This window comes from Gallus gallus, chromosome 1, assembly GCF_016699485.2.
Source record: "Gallus gallus isolate bGalGal1 chromosome 1, bGalGal1.mat.broiler.GRCg7b, whole genome shotgun sequence".
NCBI lineage: Eukaryota > Metazoa > Chordata > Aves > Galliformes > Phasianidae > Gallus > Gallus gallus.
In genome coordinates, this window is record NC_052532.1 from 137,018,659 (window position 1) to 137,039,603 (window position 20,945).

Consider the following 20,945-nt stretch of genomic DNA (forward strand, 5'->3'; position numbering starts at 1 on the left):
GAAAATTATTTTTACCGGAATCCCTTATGCATAAACAAAACAATGTGTCATGTAAGACTAAACAAACACTTCCTATAAGATTGCCACTTTGAGGAAGTGTGCAGTGCTGATATTTCCATGCGTCAGTGTTTCAAAACCTGAAAGGAAACAACAGAAGACTGTGTGGCTGACGATTGGCTGGAAAAACTACAAAGAGCCTGCTTCTGCTCGACAACATGACTTGTGTTGTGCCGTTAATAGTATTTAGTAAACATACTGTACCTAATTGCTCCCTTTTTCTCCTTAAATGGCATCAAATATTAAACGTTCAGCTGAAAAAATAAAAGCTCACATTCATCATTTCTGCTTTGGAAGGCTGCATCCTGGTTAGCGGAGAACTTTCTGGCAAGTTTTCCTTTGTGAAATTATTGAGTATCTAACAAAACCACTCACTTGTCTCCCTGTAAAGCAACAGGTGTTCCACGATTCCCAAAATCTAGTATTTGTGTCTCTGAGAGTATCGGGCTCCACTTGAAGATTGTGTGTTTCTAGCTGTAGCTAGGCTTGTTGTATAGGTTAAACCGTCCCGTGGCTTTGGGACAGTAATTGGGGCAGGGGAGTGCTGAATGTTACAGGAGTACCAGGGGCCCCAGTTTACTCAGTAGAACCCCTTTACTCACCGTTTGACCTCAGAGAACACAGTGGGCCACTCTCACAGTGCGAGTGCTGCTAGCAGTGTAAGGCATTCATGAAGCTCGTTTGAAATGGCCAGGAATGGACCTTGTGTAGTTACAGTTGTCAGGGACATGGCCTAACACGTGGGAGGCAGCATAGTCCAATGTGAGATCAGGGATTTGAAGCTGTGTAATTTTCCTGATAGAAGTTGGCTACTACCTCATGTGGGTTGGTACTGCATTCACAGCTTACCCCATCCTAAGGACAAAACCACTGCTTTTGAGGGCTCCAAAATCCCATTTACGTTGTGCCGATCCAGTTGGCTAGTTGAGGGCTGTTGATCTCTAGACTGTGCTGTCTACTTGACCCCTAACTTTGCTGTGCCTTCTTTGCTAACTCAAAGAGAGCTATGTAGTTTCAGATATTGTGAAAGGAATTGAACTTTTCTTTGGAAGCTGAGACTCTTAGGTGAAATCAGGGAACGAGTATTTGCTGAAGCGCTGCTATCCTACTGTTTAAGCGGGTTGGTTGCCAAGAGAAGGTATTTGTTGCCCTTCGATCACGAAACTTGATATGGAATAAATCAATGAGAGGAACATCCCCCTGCATTTCTGTGAGGGTATGGAAAACCTGTCTTGACTCTGACAAACTTGAGGTCCCCGTCAGTCAAATAATCTTAAGATTGATCAGGGAAATCCACTTTGCCTTGAGAAGATGTCCCTCTTAATGTTGTCTGTTGGGATTTACTGCCTTGTCTTAAGTGGTTACTCACGGAAGCAAGTAAGTGTGACTAAATATGCTCACCGCATAATACTATAAAAGGATTTATTCCCATTTTAAGTGGGGGATGAGGTTGTTCAGTAGGTATTTTTAGAAAAAGAGAATTTTTGCACACATGTCCTTTTATATATAGATTTATCTCATAGGAGATGATTATTTAGGAAACATAAAATCTCTTTTAGAAAATCGCCGACATCTTTATAATGTTTCAAAGTTAGTGGACCAAGAAGTTAAGAAAGGAAGAAGAGTTATTTGCATCTCACCCTGAAAATATTCAAGACTTCTCAGGATCGTTTCTGCACGTTGAAAGGTTATCGAGTGCAATTCAAACTCACGCTGCGTTGAAATGAAGTGGTAACTTATGCTATTATTAATTGTCACGCTGAAAGCTATTTAAGGCTCGAGTCTGACGGGCTGTGGAGGGTGCAGAATACATTATGCAGATTTTTCACCGCTGGTTTAATACTTCAAACTGAGCGGAGTTTGGTAGCTGTTGTGCTGGGTGTGCTGAATGGAGTGGAGCTGGGAGGGGTGCTGTTTGTAGAGAAGGGGATGCTGGGGCTGCCTGTGGGCTGTGACAGCTGGGGCTGGAGCAAGTGTGGGGGACAAGGTGCAGTTTCTCCAAGTAGGAGAAAGCAACTAAGGTAGCATTGGAAAATACTTCAGTGAACTTATTTTGTGCAGAAATAAAGGATGCTTGTCTTTGGGGCGGCCAGCCTGACATCAGATTATCCACAAATTAACTAATTAACTCTTTTTTTTTTTCTTTTTTTTAAAGGAGGAAATGATTCTATGTGAGGATGGAAGGCGGTGTGATTTGGCTTGTAGATTGCGTAGAGTTAAATTCTCATGAAGGGAACCATGAAACATCTGCTCAGAGCCTCTGATACCAGGAAGCACATTTTCTATTTTGTTTTTTTTCTTTTGAAACTAATACATTTGGAAAAAGTAATCTCTGCTGTGTGAGCTAATGGTGTTTTCTTGTCTTCTCATTGAGGTGATTATCTGCTGGTCAGAGTACCAAATGCTCTTACATGAGGGCGTTATGTAAGTGCTGGGTATCTTAGGTTCCTGGTTTTCCAGCAAATGCTTTTGAAAACTATTCATTGCGTTGGAACATTCCCCAAGTTTTTGTTTTGTTTTCTTTTTTAAAATGGATTGAAAACATATTCCTTAAATTACTGGGCTGAGTCGGTCCCAATATTAGCTTCTGTGCTACCTCGTCTTTGGTCCCTGATGCCTGATGCTCATCCGTGCTTGGCACGTGGCTTTGTGATACGCTAACACAAGTCAGTGGTTTGTGAAAAGTCATTCACTGCGCTCGTGCTCCCATTTAAGGGATGCTTCCCCATGCCTGAAAGGTTTTCATCCCAAAGCAAGATTAGAAAGCAGATGTAAGAGAGCAGCCTGCTGCTAAACTACCATTGATCTCATATGCTGGGTTAAAATTCTCAAAGGAGTTAGGCAGAGCAGACTGCAAATGGACCATCAGATATTCCCCCTGTACTTCCTCAATCTGCGGCTGATGGGGGACTGACAGATCTCCGTTGTAGGAGTCTGAATTGTGAGTAATTCTGTTGAAGGCAGTAGTTACACTTCTCTGAGAGCTGAATTAAATCTCTGAGTAGCTCACGTAGCGCTTTGTCTCTTGGGGAGAAGCAGAAGGATGAGGCAAAATCCACTTAGGGTTGTTACGGAGTACTTAATACCTTTAATTTTGTCACAATTCACTTGTGGGTAAATGCTCTGCAAACTGGTGTAGGGAGAATAAATCTTAGGGTTTTTGTGAGTGGAGGAAGAAGCTCAGAGTAAAAGATAGAAGATTACAGTTTGCTGGATATGGGGAAAGATGTAAATAGCAGACATCATTTCAGCCCAGCAAACGTTTAGCCACGGATATATGAAAGAAAAATGAATGTTTGCGTGCCAGTGGGCTATTAATGCATGTGAGGAGAAAGTCAAGCAAGGGATATACTAACAGTAGTTAAAAGGCGCAGTGTTGTGCCTTACTGTTACACTTTCAAACCTTCTGGTAAGCAGGGCTTTGGCTGTTTTGTGGTTGAGTCACAGAGTTTGAGGTACAGTCGGAGGTAGTAACAGTGTTTTATTAACCCCTAAAGCTGGTCACACACGTGCACATTCTGAATGGCTGGCTCAGCTTCTGGCTTTATCAACATCTATTAAAACTTAGGGAGGGCCGGTTCTTTCACAGGGCCTTCTTGGTTTCTTCAGCGTGGTGGACTGGTGACTGAATTTAGGATGCAACTAAAAGCTTTGTTTTGGAATAAAAACAAAACAAATCTAACTTCCTTCCTCCCCCTTCCTAACCTCTACCAAGGGAAAGCAACTTCCCTGAAACTTCATGTGTTGTTTTCCTCCTATAGAAGAACTTTCTAGGTGAAAGTTGTCGCAAAATGAAATGTGAATCTTTAAGATTAGATAAAGAACTGGATTTGCCTTTCTCTGTTTTCATTTCTCAGAATGGTTAGTGGATCGTTACCAAGTGTTAGATGTGTTACAGATTCGTTGGAGATTCAGGGGGATTTGAGGCTTTTTTTTCCCCCCCTCTTTACTGTGTGAGAAGAGAAGAAAGTGTCGGATATCTGGAGTTTTTTGAGGTCTTCTGAGGAAAGAGCAAAAACATGGAAGCCTTACAGCCTAGTCTGAACCCCTTTCCTTCTCACTTAGGTTGGGAGTGCTGCTCTGCAGTTGTACATTCCAGACCTCGGATGTTTCACCTTTTTCTTTCTGTCCGGAGACTGCATTGCTGGTCATTCCCTCTCCCAGCAGGAGCACCAGGGCAAAATGAAGAGCTCTTCATGAGCCCAACAGCCGTATGTTGCTGTTCCCTACTTGCTGAGGTGTCTAACTGTGTGACTCCCTGCAGTACCCGGAAAGGATGACTAGTGTGTAATGGGGAATTGCAGCAGTGGGAAAGGGGAGGCGGGTTCACGTGTGTGTCAATGACCGGTGGATTTGGGCAGGTAGCACTTGATGGCAATGTTCAATGTGTGTGTTGTTATACCTTACTTGTATATGCCTGTGGCAGGGGGATGAACAGTAGATGAAGCTTCTCAGATGAGCCATCTGCAACAAACTTGAGAAAAGCCTTGAAGTTCATTTGAAAAGAACAAATAATCTTCCCAATAGCGAGAAGAGGACTCATCTGATAACATAGGCCTGCATCCCGTAAGATGTAACCTTCAGTTTTCTTTTCATCTTTTACAATGACTTCGGGAGGAAACAGACTCGTGTTTGTCACTGCAGTTGTTACTCAAAGAGATTTCAAAATCCAGTTAGAAGAAGTCTGCCTTGCAAGGCCTGAGTTCGTGTTTCGAAAAGGGAACTTACAGCTCTGGAGATGTGGGGTTACACAGGGAGCAGAGAGATGGTTGAACTTGCAAACCAGCTCTTTTTCCCAGGGTTCTACCACTCCGATTGTTTTAATTTGTAGGCAGGGGGATAAAGTTGGAGTGAGTGATAACTGCTTTGTTTTTTGCAATTGACAAACGTAAATACCCATTCAGTTCCAATTCTGCAGAAGCTACATAATAGAAATGAGCTTTGTGGTCCTTGATTTTCCTTGCTTTTAAGTTTCAGTCGGCTTTCGTGTTCCAAGAACTGAGAAACTGGCAGCTTGAAATACTTTGCTTACAGTCGCGCTTCTGTTATGGCTGCTTATATAGAATTCCTGTGTTTAAAGAAGCAGCTCCAAAAACCCAGATGCTCTGACACTTGAGTTTTAAACTCTTTAGGAGAGAGGGGAAGAAGTTTATTTTTCCTACTGTTTCCAATTTCTTCCAAAAAGTATTTCTGTTTACAAATTGTTTACAGCTACTTAGTTTTGCTCAAGAAGCCTAGAAGCAAACAGTCAGTGGTAGCCTCTTACAAGGCTGCAGTTGATTCTTGCTTGTGTTTCCCAGCTGGTGTCAGAGTACATCTGGAATCTATGAAATTCCTTTCTTTGTTCCTCATTTCCTGTTCCATTCAGGGCTGCCCCGCAGCTTTCTGAAAGCTGTTTCTCTCAGTATCTTCTTCTGAGTTGTGTGTTCTAAAGCCTTTAGCGAGGTCCTAGGGGCAGTTACGTGTTCCCTGTGTTTATCAGCGGAATTGAAGCGTATCAGGAAGCTTCTAAGGTGCTTTGTTTCCAAATTTCAACGAGGAACAGTTTCAGTGACTTCTCTGGCAGTCGTTCAGCTTCCAAAATAGTAGGCAGGAGGGTGGTAGGAAGAGAAGGAAAATCTGCTCCGTAGTATAAAAGCTCCCTTTCTTCGCCCCTCTCTCTTTCCCCCTGGAACAATCGCTGGTCTGTGATACAAAATTAGATCTATTTTGCAGGCGACACAGAGTGTGACATTTTACAGTTGCTCTTAGATTTTGGCTGGAGAAGCCGGTGACTGCTGCAGGGCTCAAGAACGCAGCACTGGAAAACTGAGCTGTGGGTGTGTGACAAGGTGTGCGAGCGGCACGCACCCCAAACCAAAACAAGCCGCCCCTCAGCCCCGCAGTGCTTGAAGTAAGGATTCACCGGCGTGAGTTGCGTTGTTGCAGATAGCTAACAGTGACTGAGAGAGAGGGAATGCAGCAGTTGAACACAATTGCGCTTATTTTTGGCAAGGCTGTTCTGTTCTACCGACAAAACACCTAACAACAACAACAAAACAAGTGCTTTTATGACTGCTTTACGTCCTGAAAATACCCGAGTGGCTGGCCTGAGCCTTCCAGAGCAAATCAGAACCATAGAATGGCTTGGGTTGGAAGGGACCTCAAGGATCATCGAGCTCCAACCCCCCGGTGGCTGCTTCTTTGCTTGTTGTCACCTGCCAGCTGTGAGTGCTGCTGCTGAGATGGAGAGAAAAGCTGTTGCGTGCTGGCTGTGCTTATGAGGATGTGCAATGGCATCATGCCAGTTCAGAACCTTCACGAGACACCTGCCGTTCGATCTGGTTTGCATTAGGAGCATTGTTTCTCCTCTTCATCTTCACACTGGCTGTTGTCCCTTCCATTTCTGAATTGCACAATCTCGCTGAAGTGGCAGCTTTTTTCTTTTTCGTGAAGAACTTCACTATCGTAGAGATATTTGTCTTATTTTTAGTTGCCTCTTTTAATGCAATTTAGCGGAGAGAAGCGAGGAATGCTGGCACTGCGAGACCTGTCAGGTCTCTGGAGATTGCATTTTCATATCCGCTGACTCCAGTTGCTTTTTTGTCTTCTCTTGATTCTTTTTTTTTTTCCCAGAAACTGTATCATTGATTACAGGAAGAAGCTTGTAAATGCAGGTAGTTGTGCATTAGGTTTATTCATTAGTCTCATAAGAAAATCGGGGCTAGTGCTACTTGTTTCCCCTTAGAAATGCAAAAATAGTGGAAGAGCTATGAATCCAGCAGTTGTCTGAAATGCATCTTTCAGCAGAGCATATGGGGTACAGTATAAGATAGCATATCTCCTATTTTTAGGGTCCTTAAACCTCCTGCAATTATACAAAAGTAACAGTGCTGCTCAGCGCAGCTGAGAATTGAGTAGAAGCAAAGTTACTTTGCTCTGTGGGTGCTGATTGACTCTCACAGGTTGAGTTGAGCTCTGTTTTGGGAAGGCATACATCCTAGCAATTGTGCACCTGCTCCGCTTAAGTTGTAGAGGAGTTGTGCTCCCCTAAGGTTTATGCCCTGCTCTGACCATCGCTGAGGTCCTTCTCTTGATGTCTGCAGGTTCTCAGCAGCCTATGCCCAGTCTGGCTGTGGAGGCCTTCAGGCCTCCTGCTGTCCTGGGGCCTACCCTTGCTTGCCTCCCAAGATCCATGGAGTTGCATTTTGCCTCCCTGCGCATGGTGCTTGATCTCTAATGGTTGTGTAGGCATTCCCTAGTAGATAAGCAGAAGGTACTCATCAACTCTTGCTGCAAACCCTCTGAGATACGTTCCTCTTTGAAGATCTGTAGTCACGTTTTGTAGTGTAGGTATTTGAGATTCAGGGCTTTGGCTGATATTCCAGTGCCAAGTTGCTAAGGTACCTGAAGAGGCACATTTGGCATCTGTTGGCCCAAAGTTAAGGTAGGATTTGACCCCACCAGAATTTTTTTATTTCTACAGACATTTGTCTTGCCCTCTCTAGATTGTTTCAAGCAGTTCTATTTGCTACGTGCTGTTAGCCAACAGCTCTTGGCTATTCCACCTGACCGCTGTGAACACCAGAGTTTCCACTAGCTGCAGTGCAGGCCAGTCTGGGCACAATACTGTAGAAGAGGAGCTCCAGGGAATTGCTGCGGAACGGGCATTGCTGTAAGTGAGGAGAAAGGAAGTTGTGGTCACAAATCCAGCCTTGACCAGAGCCAGGTCTGATCCTTCTCGCTAGGAAGCAGAGAGCCAGGCTGGGGTGGTGCCTGGAAATTGGGGTTGCACGCAGGGTTGGAGGGAAGTAGATTGCAAGACAGTATAAGTGATATCCTATATTTGATTCCCCTCCTTACCATGGTAGGTTTTGTTTTGTTTTGTTTTTAGACCTACTAAGCAAAATTGCTTGAGGGGGAGAAAAACCCAATAAATGTCACATTTTTTATTCAGACCCACGCTCCTTCCTATCTGTTTCTTGAGTATTGAGGCAGGAGCTTTTGACAGGGAATTAAAAAGTGCTTGGGGGAATTTGGGATGTTGGGATGTGGCAAAATAACTTCAGTAAAAATGAAGCTCTAACAGGCTGATAATTAGTGTGTTTTGACACCTGCTTTTGTGACAGTGTTCCAGAAAGTTGTGGGTTTGAAAGTAAAAAATATTCAAGTGAATGACTGTATTAAATCAACTTCAGGACTGAATGTAACTGATCTCTGTAATAGTCTAGCTGGAAATGTCGCATATGCACTCATTACTGGAGTTTCACAGAGACGCCTACAACATATTTTGTGTGCATCTGGTAATGGGAGTCAGTAATCCTTCAGGTAACAGAAAATTTGTACCTCATTCTCTTGAATGTAGGCTTTTCTTTATTGTGCAAAGCGGATCTCTGGAATTGAGAGTGTGTTTTTCTCCTAATTTTATGAAGTCAAACTTGCCAAATCTTATTTTTCATTGTTTTGTGTCTCTTTGTGCTTTAAGGCAGGGCCCCTATTTCAGCAGTGCCATGCGCCCTGCGTTGGGAATCCCGTAGGAGCAAATGTGTAGAGGGACGTGGTGTAATGAGGACTATTGGCGATGGGTGGATGGTTGGACCGGGTGACCCTGTGGGTCTTTTCCAACCTTGGTGATTCTGTGATTCTAAATACTGTGCTTATCACACCAGGCACAATGCCAAATTGCGTTGGTTGGTAGCCCTGATGAAGTCTGTGCTCCTGGGCCCTAATTTGGTGCGCTGGAAACTGAGTGTGCTGAGCCTCTGTATCTGTAGGGGTAGCAGGGATGGGCTGAAGCCCACTCCCTCTGTGCTAGATTTTTTGCTTTGTGGTGCTTTGTTTGCTTGAATGATAGCTTTCTGTGGAGAACATGAGATTAATGCTAAAATAGGCCAGCATGGGATGAGGGTGATGGAAGTATAAAGCTGCAAAAGGTCACTTTGAGCCAGTGGGTTGGCTTTATTTTAATCAGGATTTCTATTTATTTATTTTTAACAGACATTCAAGTAAAATTATTGCAGCAAAAAAAGCTTATTATCAAGATCACGGTTAAGTGGTTTTTTGAAGTGTGGAACACTTAGTTGGGAATATGAATTGTGTTGTAGGGCTTTGAATTGGGAGTGCCTAGGGGAGACAGGGGAGGAGGTTGAGGTTTTTCTAAATCAGAAGTAACTGGAGAATATGCTGTTCCAAGTCTTCTGTGATATTGATGGTGTCTCTAAATGGTCTTTAGTTAGGATCTGATCAACGCTTTCTAGGCTTAGCTATAAACATTGTATTCACGCTGATGTTGGTTTGTAGTCTTCCCAGTTGTCCAGATGGTTCAGCTCCAGACACTCAAGGCAACTGACAGTAAGTGTGACCTGGCCCATTTTACATTCTTCTCAGGTGCTTATTTTTTTTTCCTAAGTTCATTTATTCCTTAATTAACCTTAATGAGTTTTTATAATAATTATTTGAAAGACAGCCTGATTTAGGATAGTCACTGAAACACACAGGTGCTGTTCTGCCTGTAAGACAGCAGTGTGGATTCTTGACTTATGTGAAGTCACAGAGTGGTTTGGGTTGGAAGGGAGCTCAAAGCCCACCCAGCCCCACTCCGTGCCATGGGCAGGGCTGCCCCCCACCAGCTCAGGCTGCCCAGGCTGATGGGTGCCCCATCCAACCTGGCCTTGAGCACCTCCAGGGATGGGGCACCACAGCTTCTCTGGGCAGCTGTGCCAGCGCCTCACCGCCCTCTGAGCATATATGACCTTATGATATTGGACATACATCATCATTCAAGCTTATGAGCCAATCTGTGGCCAGTATACAGAAAGAAGGGGTTTGCACTTCTGCTAAGCGTTGGTGAGCTTCCAAAGTCAAATACTTGAAACTGAGTGGTACCAGCATGAGGGTTGTCTAGTGGCCCCTTAGGCTGATGTCTGTGTGAACATGAAACTCCAGCTATGTGGGAATATATCTTACAAATTAAAAAAAAACACTGTGCTTCTTTAAGTCCATGCGATGGGAGGTACTTCGTGAGCAGTTCTGTATTCCGATCCTGCATTGAGATATGTGGCTTACCGTGCATCTGTCCCGTTCAAAACCTGCTCTGATAACACTTGTGATGAGCTCTTGTGTTGTCCTGCTTGGTGTGCTGTGGAGTTGAGTTCTGTTTCTGCCTTTTTTGAGTTTGAAGTGACCGTCTTAAGTGGGGAACAGGGTTGAAAAATGGTATCTACCGGGTATAGTGACAATTTAAGGCTAATTCTGGATTTTTCTACCTGCTTCTCCTCTCCCCTCATCCTAAGCCTGGCACACGCTCCCTGCACAGCTTACTTCAGCTGCCACAGTGACTGACTGGTGTTTTTGTGAATTGGACTTGGGGTTTCACCTCAGGTACCCCCAAGAAGAAAAGTGCTGACTCTACAAACACGTGAGACTGGGACATCACTGTTGTGCTTGGTGGTCCTCATTCTGCTTAGTCTGTTCCCTGTGCACCTTTCCCCTGCTGAGAAGTGAGGGGTGGGTGCCTCTCAGAGGGGGCTTCCAGCTGCAGGGGGAATGGAGCTGCTCTGGTCAAGCAGTGCACAGGGCAGCAAGAGCCCTCCTAGGGGATGGTACAGCAGAGTGCAGGGAGGATTTTGTTTCTCTGCCTGGCCAAGTCTTGTTTCCTTCCTTTTGAGATCCTGTTCTTGTCAATCTGCATTTTAATGCCTTCTGCGCCCTCCTGGACATCATAGGGTTCTTGCAGTCAAAGCCCTGCCTGGCATATTCACTGCTGGGGAAATGAAATGCAATACCAGAACAAATAGCTCCCCCAAGGATCAGAGAAGACCCCAATTTCTGTTTTCTGGCATTTATTCTTTTCTGTTCTAATTAAATCCCTATTTTAAAGCCTATTTTAAAGCACGGGGCTACCTAGCAGCTTTAGCATCTGCAGAAGGAGCTGACATCTCCTGAGTCGATGCAACTGCTTTAAGCTGAAATGCTTGAGGAGGGCAGGAGTTTAGTAGAAAACACTTGTAGTGACCATTTGGGTCTGGAGAATAGAAAGTAGGGAGGAAGCTATTATTAGGAAACCAGTACTAAATTGTTGCTTTCCCTTTTCTTCCCCTTGCGTACCTCTCTCCCTCCTGCAGCAGGACATGGTCAGATGCTTCCCATCCTTCTGCAAGTTTTCACTCCAGTTATCGCCTTCTGTAAGCTGACAGCGATGGGAATCCTAGCACTGTGCTACCACATAGAGGTACCCATCCAGGTGTATTGTTTTGTATGAGGGTAAGACTTGTACTGCAGCTTCTCTTCTACTTGTGTGGAGTCTGAACGGTGCAGAGAAGCCTGCCGTAGCCTTAATGACAAACCTGACTTCTAGCTGCTTACCTTTCTGAAGGGCCCCTGGTCACTTAGGGAGCAGGAGGCCCAGTGAGGCTTCTAGCAGTGCTTTGTCACACAGCTCCTTTTTCCCATTGGACTGCTCTGAGCTCAGGCAGCTGTGGATCACAACTGGCCTCAAGCTGAGGCTTTGGAGCCTGAGGGCTGGGGGAGAACGGGTGCTCAGGGCCCTGGGACCTCTGATGTTGCCGTAAGGGCTTGTCTGGGCCGGTGTTTCTCTAATAAAACTTTGCAGTTCCTCATCCTGGGGTAGCTGTGGTGGGAATCCTAAAGGGTGAAAAGAAGAAGTGCAGCTGCAATAACAGAGAACGGGGCTGCCTGTTTTGTAATGCTGACTGTGGCAATAAAACGCATCCTGTGTGCTGGGAGAGCCAACCTCCAACTGTGATTCTTGAAGTCGCTGTGACTTGCTTTGTGAGGAGAGTATTTCCACAGCTATTTGTGGTTAAGAGGGGGGTGTGGGAGGCACTGGCTATTAGGTAGCTATTGCTGCAGTATATAACGATGATTGCTAATTGGACTGTTGGGATGGAAAGAAAATAAATTCTCGTGAAGCCCCCCCTAACCTTTTGCAGCTGTGTTTTGTCCCTTTATGCATCTATTTGGCTAATAGCTAGCTCTCATTCTGTGACATTTTTAGTGATTTATTCTTCTTCCCTTTTTCTGTGGTTTGAAAACCATGTCCGATTTTGTGAAGTTTCTGGTGTGCATTCTTAACTTCTCCCTGGGCTGTGGCAAGCCCACTCTTACATCACATCAGCACCATTCTGTTGATTAGCTGAAGGGAACCATTAGCATCATGTTCCTTTTGTTTCCTTTCTCCTTTCCTCTCCCCTATCCCAGACAGAAAGTCCTAAGGACTTTTTAGACTTCCAGTGATACATCAGTAGGAGCTGTATTGAAGGAGCTCTTGCAAAAGGCAGAAGGGCTGTGTAGAGCTGCAAAAATAAGCTTCTCAGCTCAACCTGTGGTTCTACCGGGCTTGGGGTGAGACGGTTCTGTCTGCATGTGAGTTTCCTACTAATTGAGGGGATGGCGGTTTGTCCTGGTCCTTGTCATGCTCTGCTTCCACAGAAGGGTGAGCAATGACCAGTGCTTTATAGATAGACATGCGGGTGCCTCAGTCTTCCTCTTTAATTCTCCCCAGCTGAAAGCGTTAGAAGAACGAAGACTTTCAGTGTGAATTCAGTGTGAATCTTTTCTTTTTTTTTTTTTAAATGAGGTGAACGATAACTCATTGAAAGTGTTTTAAGTTGTAGTCTGAATGCCCATCGTGGAAGATTCACCTGTGTCTTAACGTGCACACAGAGTCTGCACTGTGCGAGTTCAGTAATTCCATGCAGCAACCATTGCTGTGTATGTAAAGTTATCTTGCTTGTGTAAGAGCAGGGTGATGACAGGGAATCAAGCTAAGCAAAGAAGTAAAAAGGGAGAGCAGTTGTGGGGGAAAGCTTTTCACAGTCACTGGACGAACAATGTGGAAGAGGATCTCACTAAACCAAGGAGCAGGGAGAGCGAATTCAAAATGTACAGGCAGTTATCACACATTCTCTCTCAGAGTGGCTTTCCTGTTACTTCTGGGGTTTATGAGAGCATTTTCACTGAAGGGCAGCACTGTTTGTGGCACTGCCTGGCTTGGATTAGGTACCCTGAGCTGAAGGGTGCATCGAGGAGGTGGAAGTGGAGAGAAGTTGAAAGGACACGCTTATCTGGTTAAGTGGCTTTTTCCTCCCTGCTGGGAAGACCACGGAGCTGTGCTATCTATTCAGCAGACATCTTCTGCTGGGTGTGAACTGTTTGTAATTTGCACTTCTGAGTGATAAGTGAGAGAGCTTTATTAGAGATAGCCCGTATGAAACAGGTAGTTGTCATCAGGCATCTCTAATGGGGATCTGTTAGGGGAGCAAAGGAATGAGGAAGGAAGCTTGTTGTGCCCCATCTCTTTTATTTTGAATGTAGGCTTGACTTACAACATTACCTCTGCTTCTAGAAGAAAACAACGCTGAGTCTGTGCTTAAAATTAGAAAGACAGCTTCTAATTTACAAAGCAGATCTTGGATAAAGGTGTTTACATCTACTTTGCATGAATGAAAGGGAGCGAGCGAAAGGCGAAAGGAAGAGGTGCCATTTAAACTGGTCTCAAAGTGGGACTGGAACTGGGGAATGGAAGTCACAACACCCCTTTGAGTTCTGCAGCTGGCAAACAAATAATGATTTGTCGTTTTTTACATTGTAATGTGGAATTGAGTCAAATTTGGCTAGGCACGCCAGCAGGAGTTACACAACTGGGTTGGAATGGCAGCCTGTGCTGGACAGAGGATATCCCGTGAATTTGAGAATGAAGCCTGTGGATGATAAATGCCAAGGCAGGAGTTAATTTAATACGCGCTTTCCATAAATAGAAGAAATTGATTCATACAGTCACAGCTAGGGAATACATGAGCATGTCTGTCTGAGACTTCGCTGTCTTACTTGAGATCACAAACACTGAATAAAACACTGATCAGGTTGCAAAATCTGATCATCTTCTGCCTCTGGAGTGTAGGCCAGAAAGACTAAGTGGTGCAGGAAGAAATGTCTTTGTTTCTGCCTTTCTTCTCTTCACTACTTGGATTTTAAACCTTCAGAAACTTAGGCTATTCTAGACGCTTCATACTTTCTTATGATCTAGTGCAGAAAGTGAAGATTACCATCATATGATATTTGATGTTGCTGGTAGAAGGAAAAACCCTCTGCTCTGTAGCTCAGTTAAAGCTGTATGCAAAAGCAGCAAAATAAGTTCTGTCAAAAATGAAATTGAAGTTGTTGAAATGTTAGCTGAACAAAGCTGCTGAGTTTAAAGTTGCTTGCAGGTTCTTCGGGGTTTTCATATAATATAATTCTGTATAATTTATACAATATATAAATATGTATCCTACATTATGATTACATAATTGTAGTATGTAATCACGCAGGTAATTATATACATGTAGTACACCTTGCTATTATATGCTATGTATAGTAAAATATATGTGCAGATTCATGTATTTATCTCCCTACCAGAAGCTCTGCACTTTTGAGGCGTACTGGCTAAAAATTACTGCAGTTAAACACTGTGTGGAAGAATCACAGAAATCATAGCTTGAGTTGTACTAGTAATGATACAGCCAAGCTTCCCCAGAGAGGAGTTTCGGATGATGGTTGTTTCTAAATGTGCTAGCCATCTGGAATGGTGTGTGTGGTGGGTTTTGTTTTGTTTTCTTTTTTCCTTAGGGTTGAATGTACACACACACAGCAGGCGTTATCTTTTGGGTGGATTTTGCTGTCACGGTAAAGCGAGTGTCTGATGGCTCTGGTTATTTAATTCTTGGTTTTCTTTAGGGAGGGTGCTGGGACAGGCAGTGAAGGCCCAGCTGCTGTGTTGGTGGAGAAGGAGAATAGAGTCATAGAGTCACAGAATTGCTCAGGTTGGAAAAGACCTTCGAGATCATCAAGACCAACCGCAACCTAACCGTACTACCCCAACTAACAACCCAGATGCAGGAGTAGCTCTGCACATCTTCACTGGGGTTTGAGAAGTGCTGGAACTGACAGATACCACTTTGTTTGCACAAACAAATTCCTCTGCCTGGTTGAAGGAAAAAAAAAAAAAGGCACAAGGTACAAGTTCTTCAGTGTATACCAAGCCAAGCAGTTATTTCTGAGATGCATTGTACCCACCAAATAGTGAACTGCAGTTGTGTTTCCTTTACCCAGTATACTTCCCATTTACTTCCCCAGTATATGCTACTGAGACTTACAACCTGGGCTGCTAGTACGGGGCTCCACTAAAACCACACCTAAGAGTGTCTGAGGGGGAAAAAACAATCTTTCACACTCCCCTAAACTCTGTTTCTTTACAGTGTGTGCTGAGAAGCACGGCTTCTTGTTCCTGTCCAAAGCTTTTTGCCTTACTCTTCAATTTGTCCTGTGGAAGGAGCAATCAGTTGGGTTTATTCACGGCTGCCTGTCAAGAAATACTGCTGTTTTGCTAGGAATTTTTAGAAACTTTCAAACAGTTGTTTCGACATGTGGTAGCTCAGTAATACGTGGTCTCCCCCAGCCTAAGTTTAAAATGTAATAGCAATGTATTTATAGTTTCTTCGGTTCTGCTCTTAAGGAATGCGTGTGAAATGCAGTTGTTGGGCTGCCAGACCGACGCAAATAAAATCCCCTCGTTATGTTCACAAGGATAATTAGGATGGCTTTAAATGTTTTTCATGCTGTTTTCCATTCTCATGAATCTCGATTGAAGTTGCAAATAAATACTGAAGAGAACACACCCATCTTTTCCACACCCATCTTAATGCTCCATAGGTGTTGGAGAGAGGTGATAAGCTACGTTCGGAGTGTTTTTGTAGGGAATCTAGAGCGACAGCTTTGTGATCTATGGTTCTATGCAGCCTGCAATTTTTTTTTCTCTGCAGTTCCATGTATTCTTTGTTCTGCCCTTGTTTTTAGTATGTTAATTATGCTATCAAGCTGTTATATATTCTACTAGCAAAATAACATTTGGCAGCAGCTTTTTTTTTTTTTTTAACTATCCCATTTGGAGATGCATGAGTGGAAGAAATCCTGTACAAGTGCCATGTTTTAGAGTTAATTTTTTAAAATTATCTAGCTCTTGTTATGTTGCCATCTGTTTTCCTCTAGCCTGAAGAGGAAACAGCTGTTGTGAATAATCTCAAGACAGTATTTTTAATAAAGTCTAATAGGTCTGCCTACCTTCGGCTTGCACGTGTAGCAGAATGAATAAATGCTCCATTTAGGAAGAAAATGTGGTTTTACGGTAGGAACTGCTCTGAGTTTTGGTTTGGCGGGGCAGCGATTCTGGTGCGTGTCCTCCAGAGTTGGGTTTGAGCTTAGCTGGAGAGCTCTGGGGAAACGGAGCACCCCGAGCTTGCAGCAGCTGCGTGCATGCAAAGGGCTGCGCTCTGCTGCTTCCGCCCCCTGGGCGCTGTGGTGGGGGCAGCTGGAGAGAAACTCAGGGAAAATACCATTCTGGGCAAAATGCTTCATTCTCAGATGGAGGATGAGTGCTGCTGGCAGTGAGTAGGATATGAGCGTGCTTGATGTGGCCAGCAGATGATTCCCTTGTGGGTTTTCTGGTTGTGTTTTAGTCTTCATTTTAGTAAGGAGGGAAGGATCTGAGGAAAGAGATGCTACGCAACGTAATGTACAGTCAAAGCGATGATTGTGATTCAGCTGAATTAAAGGGAAGACCGAATGAATGTAGACGAGTTGACTGTCAAAGTCATGTGAAATCATATTTAAATCAGCTTGTTTGAGCTTCAGCATTGCGGTATGAGCAAGACTCAGTATTGTTTCACACAGACAGGTTTCCTTCAGTGCTTCCTGTCTGAATATATAACTAGACTTGGAGACCTTTGCTGGATAGTTAGTTACTTGAAGTAAGAGGGCTCAGCAGTGAGGTGAGCGGTGGAGACTGACTGGCAGAGAGCATCAAGTGGTGGCCAGGTAGGGTGCAGTTGAAGTAAGAACGGGTGCTGGTTGATTTGGACCTGTTTATAAGTAGAGCAGCTTCTTGTTTTAGTGCTAACCTGAATAGGTTAGAAGCTTTGCTGTTTTTGAGTCTTTAGGTGACGGCATTATGAAGCAATGCCAGTAAGAATAGCCTTGAAAGTGAGCCTGTAGTCTTAAGTTGCTGTGAGACAGCAGCCTCGCATTTTTTTTCATGAGCACGCATACCATAAACCTGTTAGAAATGCATGTCTAATACCGTGTGGTCACACAAGCTCTTTATGTTCTGTCCCGTGTGCTGTCACTGCAGCCCTCCTCATGTGACAAGGCAGATATCTGTGGCGTGATTTCATTAGGAACTTCTGTGCTAGAGCTGATGGGCACAGAAGTTCTGTTCTGGCCAGATGTGCTCTGCAGCGTGAGCTCATGTAGCACACGTGAGGGTGTGAGGGCAAGATGGGTGAGTGCATCAGCTGCATGATGGTGGTGGCTTCAGGTGGCTGTGAAACTGCAGCATTATTGAAACAGGTGTGGAACGGCCTGCTGGATAACCCCCTTTTGGCTTTTTTGCCTTTTGGGGCGGAATGAGGGTTGGAATTCTGGCATGTAAAAGACTGCAATGCAATCTGATTTGCAGATCAGTTAATATTAAAAATTAGGTATAATACTAGCCTTTGAGATTTCCTGCCAATTTTATGCTGTTAAATAGCATTTGCTGTCTTTCTCGGGAGGAATATCCTCTATGTGCCAAGAACATACTATTACACGAACCCGTTCTGTTTTATTTGGCTTTCCAAGGAGAGAAATTCAGATTAATGCCTATGAAAACTCCCAAGGAAATACATAAATATCAGTGATCCAAAATGCTATCACCTAAGTGAATATACATAGCAATTTCCAAAGAGTGTTATTTTTGCTTATCTTTCGGAGCTTATCTTTGGTCAAATAGCAAACTTGGGTTTGTTCTCCCACACGCAGGAGTATCCTCTACTTCACTTGGGAGCTTGCAGCGGGAGTGCTTCAGTTTCAGAACAGGTTAGATCCGGAGCTAAGAAAAAAAAGGTAGTTTTCCTGTGCTGAAGGTTGTTAATATTCAGAAATAGCTTGCCTTCTGGAAGGGCAGCGGCTTGCTTCAGATCTGCTGACAGCAGAGCGGGGCTTATGGCTATTTCAGATATTACAGTGCTGCAGTGTTTAGAGTGAACTTAGACATAAGTTCATGATGGGAGCTGTTGGGATTGTGTCTGTGTTGTCCCGTGCTTCTGTTCTTTGTGCCTGTGCCCGTTAGCTTGGAGTCTCTGTGCCCCAGTGTTTGGTGCAGCACGCTCTGGGCGCCTTCCCATGAGGGGGAAGACAAATGCTCTTAAAGTGATTGCCGTCATGGAGCCTTTCTGGGCAGTTTGCATTCCAACTCCTATGTTACCTTTCTCATATCTGAATTGTTGTGCTTTGTACAGTAAAGCCTTTGGGAGCTATTTTCCCTCTCTGTACATGTAGCAGCGCTGCTAGGAGGTATATCCTGCCAGCAGTATTTCCTCTCTTGGTTACTGGGAGCCATTTGTCTGCCTCACTCTTTTGTTCAGAGGGTCCGAATGCTTTGTCTCCTCCCTCTCTGTGTTGGTAAATCCTAATTTGTGTCTGATATTTCTCTTCATGTGCTGTCACGTGAGTAGGCAGGAGGCTTCTGAGCCCCAGTGAGTATAGTTGATCTTTTCTCGCTGCACAGCAGCATCTGTTTGGTCGGGTTATCTTCACGAGCCTCTTTGTAGCTGGCCCTCACCTGCAGTTTCTGCAACGTGTTGTGCTGTTGCATTAGCAGATACTGTAATGCAGTTCTCCAGAGCAGTTAGGAACTCTGAGGAACTCAAGTTGTGTTTCGAATGTGAAGTGTTACAGAGGGAGGTATTTTGAGTACAGGAGTTAGCTGTCTGCCTTATTATGCACAAGCACAGATGGAGTCTGCAGCAGAGCTGGGATGGAGTCCAGATCTTTAACTGAAAGAGCGAACGTCTTGCTTGGGAATACAAACTTCTTGCACAGAAGAGCTCTGCTATGTGGTATCGCTTTGCAAAGACAAGTAGGGCCATTCCTGAAACTACGTGGGCATGAGTAAGGGGTTAACTGAAGTTGAACAGCTTTTAAGTCTTGGTGATTTTCCTAAAGAAGCATTGATCTTTTCTGTTAGCCTAATATCTGGTGTGTGCATCCCCATCCCCCAGCATTAAAAATACTCACTACGCATGCCCACGGGTTTGTGTCTACGGCCTCTAAGTCTGTTCTACCCTAAAAGGTAAAAATGGCATCTTTTTATCCAGCAAATAGCGTTTAGTTATGTATGCCTATTTGCATGCTTTAAGTTTTGCAGCTGCTTATTGTAAATGTCGGTGAGAAACTATCCTACTGTCAGTGAAAGTGTGTGATATAATCCAGAAGTCAGCTTCATCTTGCATGTGACTATCAGAAGCGTGCCCTGACTGCAGACTGTGATTCTTTCATGAGCTGTGAATTCACGTAGGGCTTTTGGGAAGTTGTTTAAAGTTGAGTGGATATTGCACAGATACGACTTGGCCAATAGATGCTTATTAACACTGACTGTGTGAGTTCACCCTTTGAATAAGCGTGAAGGGCTTGTTGCTTTTGATTTTGGAGTCGATGCAAGCAGCATGTGGCAGGCAATGTTAGTGGTCAAACCATTGGCACTGAACAGCTGCGTCACCTCAAAACTGTGAAGCTGGATCTTGGTTTGACTGAGAAGAGCTTTTGGTGTTAGATTTATTAACTGAGATAAACGTCACATTTCTGTATCTATTTTGCATTTATATTTACACACCCTATCAAGTATTCTTTGCTTCCCCTTCCTTTTTTTTTTTTTGAAGTTGATTCCTGCCTTTTCATGGATGAACATTTGTTTGGGCTCAATCATTTTGAGAAGGAGCATCATCGACAGCCATGCAGATCTCGCTGCGGTTGGACCTTTGCTACTGAGGCTGTCAGAGCAGGTTTGTGCTGTGTTAGGCAGAGTTAGGAGCTAACGGTGCTATTATAAATATAGGAGTTTGACTACGTATTTCAGAGCAGTTGCCCGTTGTCCCTCTTGTACGTACTTCTTAATTCCTTCACTTCTGCATAAGTAGCTGAAGGCTGCTTTGTCACTCGCTGTAGGCATGCAATGCACTGAACGATCCCAGAGTGCTCTACAGACTGTACGTCTCGCTCACCCCTCCTCTGCGGCTCATACGAGTAACTGATAAACTGAAACTACGAGAAAATTAGGAAACTCATATTGATTGAGCTTCATTACGTTAATACTTTGCATAGCTTAAAAAAAGTAGGTCACTTTCCATTTTTAATATCCTGCTTTATACTTTGCATAAAAAGAACAACAGCCGGATTGTGCACATTCCGTGGAAAGTTATACATTTCTATGTAAATATGGATTTTAATCATATGAGTGTTTTTAGAAACTAGAGGGGAAAACTGTATTTTTGGCTGAGGTGCTTCTTGAAAATCTCAACAGCTCACACCAGTCACGTATTTATGTGCACACATCTGCACTAAGTAACTCCAGAACCCTGTGGTTTTGATCACTATTTTTAAAATAAATGATTATGCTCAGCTCAGCCTCTTCTTGCTTGTTTTTCTTCACTGCTGTGCCTGTGTTATCTGTCCTCGACGCTGAGGAGTGAAGAAGTAAACACTTTTTTCCTCTTCCCGCAGTTATTGAAGTTGGACGCTCTTGCGTTTGGTTCTCATCACAGTGCCTGCACAATGAGTCATTCGTTCTTGGTTTTGCTCCTCAGTCCGAGATTCATGTGATGCCGCTGCTCGCAGGGAGATCAGATTAGTCACAGTTTGAAATCTTGTTTAAAAAATGAATTGTACCGCAGGTCGATGCCTCGCTGACCGGTTGCGTGGTGGTTGGGTTTTTTTCCCTTTCCTTTCCTTGCCTCTGCTCGCTGGTTGAGATCAGCAGCATCGTTCTGTTGAGAAATGTATTTTAGTCCTGGTAACTGAGAGGTGATTGGAGTCCCACT

At 44.0% G+C, this 20,945-nt stretch overlaps 1 protein-coding gene across 7 annotated transcripts in view; it reads left to right on the forward strand.

The window, feature by feature from the left end:
* The window catches only part of RASA3 (RAS p21 protein activator 3), a 174,804-nt gene that overhangs the window by 45,761 nt on the left and 108,098 nt on the right, over nucleotides 1-20,945 (forward strand). The window lies entirely within an intron of this gene.